A 9,373-nucleotide genomic window follows, 5' to 3' on the forward strand; every position below is an offset into this window, starting at 1 on the left:
GCGAAGAGTTGACTCATTGGAAAAGACTCTGATGCTGGGAGGGATTGGGGGCAGGAGGAGAAGGGGAAGACAGAGGATGAGATGGCTGGATGGCATCACTGACTTGATGGACATGAGTCTGAGTGAACTCCGGGAGTTGGTGATGGACAGGGAGGCCTGGTGTGCTGCGATTCATGGGGTCGCAAAGAGTCGGACACAACTGAGCGACTGAACTGAACTGAACTGAATAGTCTACTCTATACAAGTCTTGGGTTTATATTGACTTGAAAATCCAAATTAAATTGCACTTCCTTAATTTCCTCTAGTGGTTGTACTGATCAAATAAACAAATACTGCATCCAATAAATATAAAATTTTAAATTTATGTGTTCAAGTATATTAAATATACTAGAAAGGTAATATCTTTAAACGGGAATTAACACTTATAATTCTAGAAGTCAGAGTACTCAGCTATTCCACTTATGATTATTTGTAAGTATTTTTAGATGTCGTCTAAAGTGACTGCAACATTCTCATGTTCCAACATGTGTCAGCAGAAATGGAATTGTATACGAGCCGTGTAAACACTATGTGACAGAGCAATTACTCTTCAGGACTCTTCGCTATAGAAGACCTTGTAGAAGGGGCCAACCATGTGTGTAAAAGGATGACTACAGCATTATTTGTAACCATGAAATCATAAAACCAGCTTAATTTCAAAAGCATATGGAAAGGGTTAAATAAATACTCTATTTAATACTACCTGCAGAAAAAAAGACGGTAGTAACTCCCTCGTTAAAAGCAATTCACAAAGTAACCATGACATCCCAGGAATTTCCAGGGGACCTATTTTCCCGTTGCGGCTTCCCTGATAGCTCAGTTGGTAAAGAATTCACCTGCAATGCGGTTCAATTCCTAGGTTGGGAAGATTACCTGGAGAAGGGAAAGGCTACCCACTCCAGTATTCTGGCCTGGAGAATTCAATGGACAGTCCATGGGGTCGCAAAGAGTCAGACGCGACTGAGCGACTTTCACTTTCACTTTATTTTCCGGGTGAGCTCTTCTGTACGGCTCGGTGATGGTCTTCTGATCCTGCCTACTGTCCCTGTCAGGTGGACAAGACACAGCAGACAAGAGGAGGAGGCTTTTTCGGCTTTTACAGTAGGGGATGGGCAGAGAAGAGCCAAGAAAACCTCTAAGTTCTAAAAACGTAAACGGAAGACGTCCCTGGGTGGGCTTGAACCACCAACCTTTCGGTTAACAGCCGAACGCGCTAACCGATTGCGCCACAGAGACTAACGAACGGCACAATTCTCTTAACGCCGCAGAGAAGAAAGAGCCCTTCCACGCCAGGCGGAGCCACACGCCTTTCCCCGGATTGCTGCTGCTGCTGCTAAGTCGCTTCAGTCGTGTCCGACTCTGTGCGACCCAATAGACCGCAGCCCACCAGGCTCCCCCGTCCCTGGGATTCTCCAGGCAGGAACACTGGAGTGCTACACCCTCTCAAACCCTCCGACAGCCGGAGAGCTGGCTTCGACGCAGCGCGTTGGTTCTCGTGGGGAAGCCGGGAGTCGGGCGATTCCGAAGCCAGAAGGGCAGCAGTTCGTCCCCGCCGCGCCTGGTTCCACACCCGCCGCAGATGCAGCACCCCCGAGACGCCTCGGGCCTGAGCCGAGGGGGGTCCGAGGGAAGCTGAACCCCCGGTGGGCCCTGTGACGGCTCTCCGATTGCTTCGCTGGCGCCGCCCTCCCTCCTCTGGTCCGCAGTCGGTGGGGCGGGAGCGGAACCAGGGGGTGCGGGGGATCGGTCCGAAGGGACAAACGCGAAGAGCCAGGAAAGAAGCCGGCGAGGTGGGGACCAGGATAAAGAGACTTCCCAGGAGGTCTGTGCAGAGGCAAGGGCCTGATCTGGGGAGGCAAGATTTGGTTTCTGTTTTGATTTAGTCACCATGTATCAAAATTGAGAGGAGGGGACTGGATAAGAGAGCAGAGACGAAAGAAAGTCTATGAATACCTGTTGTCGTCCAGCAACAGCGCAGTGACGGGAAGGAATTTACGTCCGCCTTGTAAGAGCAAGGGCTGCGACGGCGGCAGGAGCCGTGGCGCGCCGTGATCGTATAGTGGTTAGTACTCTGCGTTGTGGCCGCAGCAACCTCGGTTCGAATCCGAGTCACGGCACTCTCATCCGTCACTCCTGACAGCTACTCCCTTTTTACTTCGGCTGGAAACTTGCACAATTGTAACCCCACAGAGTACTCATCTCAACGTTCTCATCCCTGGTCTGAGCAGGAGGAAACTGAAGGCGGTGGTTTCTCCTTTTCTGCTGCTGTGACATAGGGAAGCCCAGCAAGGAGCCTCCTGTGCTGTAATCGGTGGAAAGCCTAGTTTCTTTGTTACTCAAGATGGGCAGGACAAAGACCCGATAAAACTTGTAGCAGATAAGCGACTCCTGCTCCCTAGACTTGTTTTGCAGGTTTCTTCTGGGCTCCTGGGAATCTCTGCTCCGAGGACTTTTTCAGTCCTTGGCCATTGTTCCCTTCCTAGTCCTCGTACTAACCTCTCTAGTGCCCTTCGTTTTACACTCTCAAGGATCTTAAATGCCTGTGGGCAGCCACTCACTAGACAAACGGTATCCATCAGGCCAGGACTACTGGAGGAACTTAACTATTACCGCTTATAAGTGATGAAGAACGGTGACTACAGCACCCTCTGCTCTGACAACCAACTAGTGGAAACAGCGAACATGTGATTCCTCTGCCTGACCACAGCTTTGCTGGCAACAGACAGGAAAGTTATACTGAAAGCAGGACCCAAAGTGGGGAGTTTGGGTCAATCACAAATGGAGATCAGACTTGAAGATTCCCTGAGCACAGAACCCTGTTTAGCTGTGCAAGCAAAAGCTCCCTTAGCTTATTTTGCAAAATGAGTGAAACTTATCTTGTTTATGCCTCTGAAAACCAAAAACAAAACAAAACTCTTCGCCCAAATTGATTGAAAGCAACCACTTTTCACCAAGTCCCTATCACGAGGAAGACAGCTTTATTGATACAACCAATTATCGGTGAAGAATAAACAGCCACTACCTCCTCACTGTATAAGTTGCTTTTTAACAGTACACCTCTGAGCCTCCTTCCATAATTTGTTGGAACACTCCCTCGTCCTGAACTGTCTTTTTGGGCACCATCAACCTTTACTAATTGCTGCTTTGGTGACCTGGTGGTTTTACTTGTGCTGTATATGGACTTTGACAGTGCCTCAACATTTCATCTATCAGACTGGTCCAACAAGGGAACTCCCAGCCCTATTGTTATTTTCCCCTTTGCCTGGATTTAGTGACTACTCAATGAGCAATTAGGAATCATTAAAATCATTGTCATTGTCATTTTCCTCTGATTTATTTGTTAACAACTACTGTCCAGACTCCTTTCATTTGTATATTTGCCTCTTACAGAATGTCATGGAAATGGGATCGTAGTGCAAATACTATTTTTTTTCACACCTCTTTATCTGCATAGTCTCTCTGACTTTATCCATTGTTGAGTAAAGCACATTTTATTTCTCTTTCATTGTTGAGATATATTCCATGGCAGTAACACAGCACACTCTGTTTACCATTCACTCAATGAAGAGCATTTGAGCTGTTTCCAGTATTGGCTATTGTGAATGAAGCTGCTTTGAACATTCTCTTCACAAGAGATTTTTGTAGACATAGGTTTTCATTTCTCTTGGAAAAAAAGAAACCTAGGTGAAGAATTGCTGGTACCAAAGAGTAGTATATACTCAACTTCATGAAACATTAAAGCCTTTTCCAGAGCAGTTGTAACATTTTATATTACCCCCAACAATATGAATGAGAGTTGTGGTTATTCCATTTCTTTGCAATACTGTTGGAGTTTCTTCTCCTCATAATTTTAGCCATGCTACTAAAAGAGTAGTGGTATCTCAATGTGGTTTTGATGTCCTTTTCTCTGACAGCTACAAATAATGCGCACTGCTTGCATCCTTTGTTGGCCATGTGCATATCTTCTGAAGTACCTGTTCATATCTTTTATCCATCTGAAAAAATAAAAAGTTGGTTGTTCTTTTAAAAAAATTATTCCTGGGTTGGAGAAGGTCATTATACATCATAATCATGGGAGGTGGGGTTGTAAGCTATGTTTTGTGAATATTTTCTTGTCTGTAGCTTGCTTTTTCACTTCAGTGGCATCTTTGGCTGAGAATACATGGTTAACATTGATGATGTCTAATGTATCATTTGTCTTTATTTTATATTCTTTGTGTCCTGGTTAATAAATCTTTCAGTTCAGTTCAGTTCAGTCGTTCAGTCGTGTCCGACTTTTTGTGACCCCATGAATCACAGCACGCCGGGCCTCCCTGCCCATCACCAACTCCCAGAGTTCACCCAAACTCTTGTCCATCGAGTTGGTGATGCCATCCAGCCATCTCATCCTCTGTCGTCCCCTTCTCCTCCTGCTCCCAAACCCTCCCAGCATCAGAGTCTTTTCCAGTGACTCAACTTTTCGCATGAGGTGGCCAAAGTACTGGAGTTTCACCTTCAACATCAGTCCTTCCAATGAACACCCAGGACTGATCTCCTTTAGAATGGCCTGGTTGGATCTCCTTGCAGTCCAAGGGACTCTCAAGAATCTTCTCCAAAACCACAGTTCAAAAGCATCAATTCTTTGGCGCTCAGCTTTCTTCACAGTCCAACTTTCACATCCATACATGACAACTGGAAAAACCATAGCCTTGACTAGACGGACCTTTGTTGGCAAAGTAATTGTCTCTGCTTTTGGTCATAACTTTCCTAATAAATCTTTGCCTACCACCAAATCACAAAGTATCCTCAAAATGCCTTCTAACTTTTATGTCTGGGTCTATGATACACTTCAGACCAATCCTTGTCTGTGAGATAGAAATAAACTGCCCCATCCCCAATATTGAACCTATTTCCTTTCCCCATTGAACTGCTTTTCTTGAAAATTCATTCACTTACTGAGCTAGGGTCAGTTTCAAGTCTGTCAACTCAGTCCATTTTGTATTTCTGTACATTGATGCCACTTGCACTTTGTTGGTCTATAAGGGGTCATAGTAACTCTTCTAGTTAGGTAGAGCAACAAGTTTTCCTGTTCTGTTTATTTCCACACCAAATGATACATTTTGCAACATGTAATAACTCATGTAACCATCACCCAGGCCAAGATAGGTCATCACTTCCTCTTCTGCTTTCCCTTTGGGACACAGGCCCTCCCTCACATGTACTGGCTGCCCCCTTGTGGCCAAAGATCCTCTATTGCTCCCTCTTTGGAGAACAAATTCCCAGTTACCTGCAGGGCTGAAGAACCTGCAGGAAAGACCTACAAGTCTCAAAGCATTCTGCATTTCCAGATGATGGGGTTGGTAGGTTGAAGGTGGTGAAGGGAGGTGAGGAGGCAGTGGGAAGTTAGCTCAGTTTTTAGTCCTTTGATCAAGAGGAAATCGTGCCTAGAGAAGTTCAAATACTACCAAATGGGAAGACTGGGGATTGCCTATTTACTGGGACCCAGGCCATCCTTGTCTGCTTTGTATACTTGGGTAGACTGGACAAGGGGACTCCATTCCCCTTCACTAGCCAGGGGGAAGTTTCAGAGGTGGTGGACTTCAATGGTAACTCTAGATCCTGAAACCTCATAGGATTTTTCTTCACTTTCCCTTTGATCTCTCTTCCACCTACCCAAAAAGAGAGATTCACTGCCTTTCTTTCTCAATCAGGACACTTTTGGGGTCCATTGGGGACAGGACTGAAGTGGGCATCTGGTTTCCCTTAAGTGTCCCTCCTGGTTTGGGTGTCTCAGGAGCTCAGGCTGACCCAGTATGAACTGCCAATGGGTGGGACCCCTGGGAGACCAGAGGCTGCAAAGCAGGGGGCTGGGGGTGTGGCCTCACATGTTGGACACCATATTTAAACTCTACTCATCCCTGTGCACCTCCTCCTCAGGGAAGCCTAGGGCAGCCCAAATAGAGTAGCCCAAAGCTTCTCTGCAGGCTGAACTCAAAGAGACCTGAAATTCCAGATGAGGGCGACAGGACCCTCATTGAACAGACCCAGCATCTGGCTGCCCTTGGTGGGCAGGCTCAAACAGGTTGATTTCAAGGATGGACACAAAGAAAAGGCTTCTTTGCCAGACTTTATCAGAGTCACCACCTTCTCTGAAATCTCACCCACATCCCAAACACCACCCTCAAGATGCAAAATATAAAAGACATGACATAACCAGTTTTCCAGACACTGTAAACCAGACAGCAAAAGACAGCAACCCGTGAGACATGAGAAACAAGATGAGCCCTGCCATTGACCCAGCTTACTGCTTTCAGAGACTGTCCAGGCTGCCCACCAGGAGAGGGGATCTGAGGCCAAATCCTTGGATGGTGGAGGTGAATCCGAGTGTTAGTTGGACAGCAAGGAAGCTAGAGTCCACAGAACAAAGATCCGGTGTTAAGTGGATCAAAGATCTAGGGCTATGAAAGGGTCTGCATCAAATACTCATTAGAATAGTGGTCAGAGAATGCTTGTGAAGAAGCTGCCTGAGACCAAGGAAAGAAACCTTTTTAAAAATCACGGTACAATGCCTAGTGCTCACACAAGACAGGCAATGGTACTCCCCCCACAGCCACTCATAATTCATGGGCCATTGGGAAGAACATTCAACAAACTTTCGTTTCAGTAGTGGGAATAATCACCCTGAGAATAATGATAAAAGCAAGATCCAAAGGGATCTGTTTACAAGTCACTTAATTGTACCCCAGAACAAAACTCAAGATAACTTATAGGAATGCCAAAATAGCTAGTGTCTAAGAAGAGAAACTGACAATGTCTGTCAAAGAATGCCAAGAATGCAAAGAGGCAGGAAAATGTTATGTGTTAAGGAGGAGACTGATCAATCCATTGAAACTGAACCACAACTGACATGATGTTATAATTAGCAGAAAGATAGCTATCACAACTGTGTTGCATATGACCCAAGAGTTAAGTAGAAATGTAGAACATATACAAACGGCCAGAAGCAAACTTTAGACATAGAAATGATAACATCTAGTATTATATAATTCACCAGATGCAGTTAATAGCAGATTAGATGTTGCTGGTGTATGGGGTGGGGGTGGGGGAAGATTAGAGAACACAAAGCCATGAAGAATTGACCATATCCAAAATGAAACCATACACACACACAAAAAATGTTTTTTAATGAACATAGCATGTCTGAGGGATAGGGTATGTTTAAAAGGTCCAATATATGAGTAATTTGGAGTTTCTGAAAAGACCAGAAGGGAAGAAATAATTTTTTGAGAAACATTGACAGAAAAATTTCCAAAGAGCCAAATGAACATTATGAGCACAAGAAACATTAAACAAACCACAGGGAGCCACATCAGAATTAAACTGCTCAACTCCATTGAAGAAGAAAAACATTTCCAAAGAAGTGAGCAGGAAAAGACAGTACAAACAGAAAATGAAAATAAAGATTATGTTAGATTTCTCATCAGAAGCAGTGGGAAGACAGTGGAGCAACATCTTTAAAGGACTGGAGGGCAGCAGTCAACCTAGAGTTCACGCCTCCTCCCCAAGAAATGTCTTTCAGAAATGAAAGTGAAAAATGACATCTACAGACCAACCTACTATGCTAAAAGAATTCATCACCAACAGACACACATAGTAAGAAATGTTAAAGGTGTCCACTGACCTCAGATGGAAATCTGGATATACACAAAGGCACCAAGGACAACAGAAAAAATGCCTGTGTGGGAAAATACATAAGCTTTTTCTTATTATTTCAGTCTCTTTAGAAACGTGGGGCTAATTTTTCTAATCATGAGGCATTGTGGGGTTTATAACAAGTAAAATGCATGATGACAATAGCAGAAGGGCCTGCAGCGAAGAAATTTGAAGATGTGAACTTGAAGGCAGATTGTGGTAAGTTACAGATGTCTGCTGTAAAGCTTCAAGCAGTCACTTAAATAAGAAAAGAAAGACTAGATAGCTAATAAGCCAACCAAGGAGTAGAAATGGGATTGTATATGAGCCATGTAAACACTGTCAGTTCAGTTCAGTCGCTCAGTTCAGTTGCTTCAGTTCGACTCTGAGATCGCACGGACTGCAGCACAACAGGTTTCCCTGTCCATCGCCAGCTCCTGGAGCTTACTCAAACTTATGTCCATCGAGTTGGTGATGCCATCCAACCATCTCATCCTCTATCATCCCCTTCTCCTCCCACCTTCAGTCTTTCCCAGCATCAGGGTCTTTTCAAATGAGACAGTTCTTCCCATCAGGTGGCCAAAGTATTGGAGATTCACTTTGAGCTTCAGTCCTTCCAATGAATATTGAGGACTGATTGATTGGTTGGATCTCCTTGCAGTCCAAGGGACTCTCAAAGAGTCTTCTCCAACACCACAGTTCAAAAGCATCAATTCTTCGGCATTCAGCTTTCTTTATAGTCCAACTCTCACATCCATATGTGACTACTGGAAAAACCATAACGTTGACTAAATGGACTTTTGTTGGCAAAGTAATGTCTCTATTTTTTAATATGCTGTCTAGGTTGGTCATAGCTTTTCTTCCAAGGAGCAAGCAACTTTTAATTTGTTGGCTGCAGTCACCATCTGCAGTGATTTAGGAGCCCCCCCAAAAAATAAAGTTTCTTATTGTTTCCCTATCTATCTGCCATGAATTGATTGGACCAGATTCCATGATCTTAGTTTTCTGAATGTTGAGTTTTAAGCCAACATTTTCACTCTCTTCTTTCACTTTCATCAAGAGATTCTTCAGGTTTTCTTTGCTTTCTGCCATAAGGGTGGTGTCATCTGCATATCTGAGGTTATTGATATTTCTCCCAGTAACCTTAATTCCAGCTTGTGTTTCATTCAGCCCAGCATTTCACATGATGTACTCTGCATATAAGTTAAATAGCCTGGTGACAATATACAGCCTTGACATACTGCTTTCCCAATTTGGAACCAGTCTGTTGCTCCATGTCCCATTCTAAATGTTGCTTCTTGACCTGCATACAGATTTCTCAGGAGGCAGGTCAGGTGGTTTGGTATTCCCATCTCTTGAAGAATTTTCCAGTTTGTTGTGGGCCACACATTCAAAGGTTTTGGTGTAGTCAATAAAGCACAAGTAGATGCTTTTGTGGAACTCTCTTGCTTTTTCGATGATCCAATGGATGTCGGCAATTTGATCTCTGGTTCATCTGCCTTTTCTAAATCCAGCTTGCACATTTGGGAGTTCACAGTTCACGTACTGTTGAAGTTTGGTGTGGAGAATTTTGAACATTACTTTGCTAGCATGTGAGATGAGTGCAATTGTGCGGTAGTTTGAACATTCTTTGGCATTGCCTTTCTTTGGGATTGGAATGAAA

The 9,373-nt window shown here is 44.3% G+C and overlaps 2 non-coding genes across 2 annotated transcripts; one reads left to right on the plus strand and one right to left on the minus strand.

Moving 5' to 3' along the window:
* Positions 1–1,201: 1,201 nt before the first annotated feature.
* TRNAN-GUU lies at positions 1,202–1,275 on the minus strand. The gene has a single exon. It is a non-coding gene; the product is annotated as a tRNA-Asn (tRNA).
* An 809-nt stretch (positions 1,276–2,084) lies between these two features.
* On the plus strand, positions 2,085–2,156 carry TRNAH-GUG. The gene has a single exon. It is a non-coding gene; the product is annotated as a tRNA-His (tRNA).
* Positions 2,157–9,373: the final 7,217 nt, after the last annotated feature.

The sequence above is a fragment of the Bison bison genome, unplaced genomic scaffold, assembly GCF_000754665.1.
Source record: "Bison bison bison isolate TAMUID 2011002044 unplaced genomic scaffold, Bison_UMD1.0 scf7180017845653, whole genome shotgun sequence".
Lineage (NCBI taxonomy): Eukaryota > Metazoa > Chordata > Mammalia > Artiodactyla > Bovidae > Bison > Bison bison.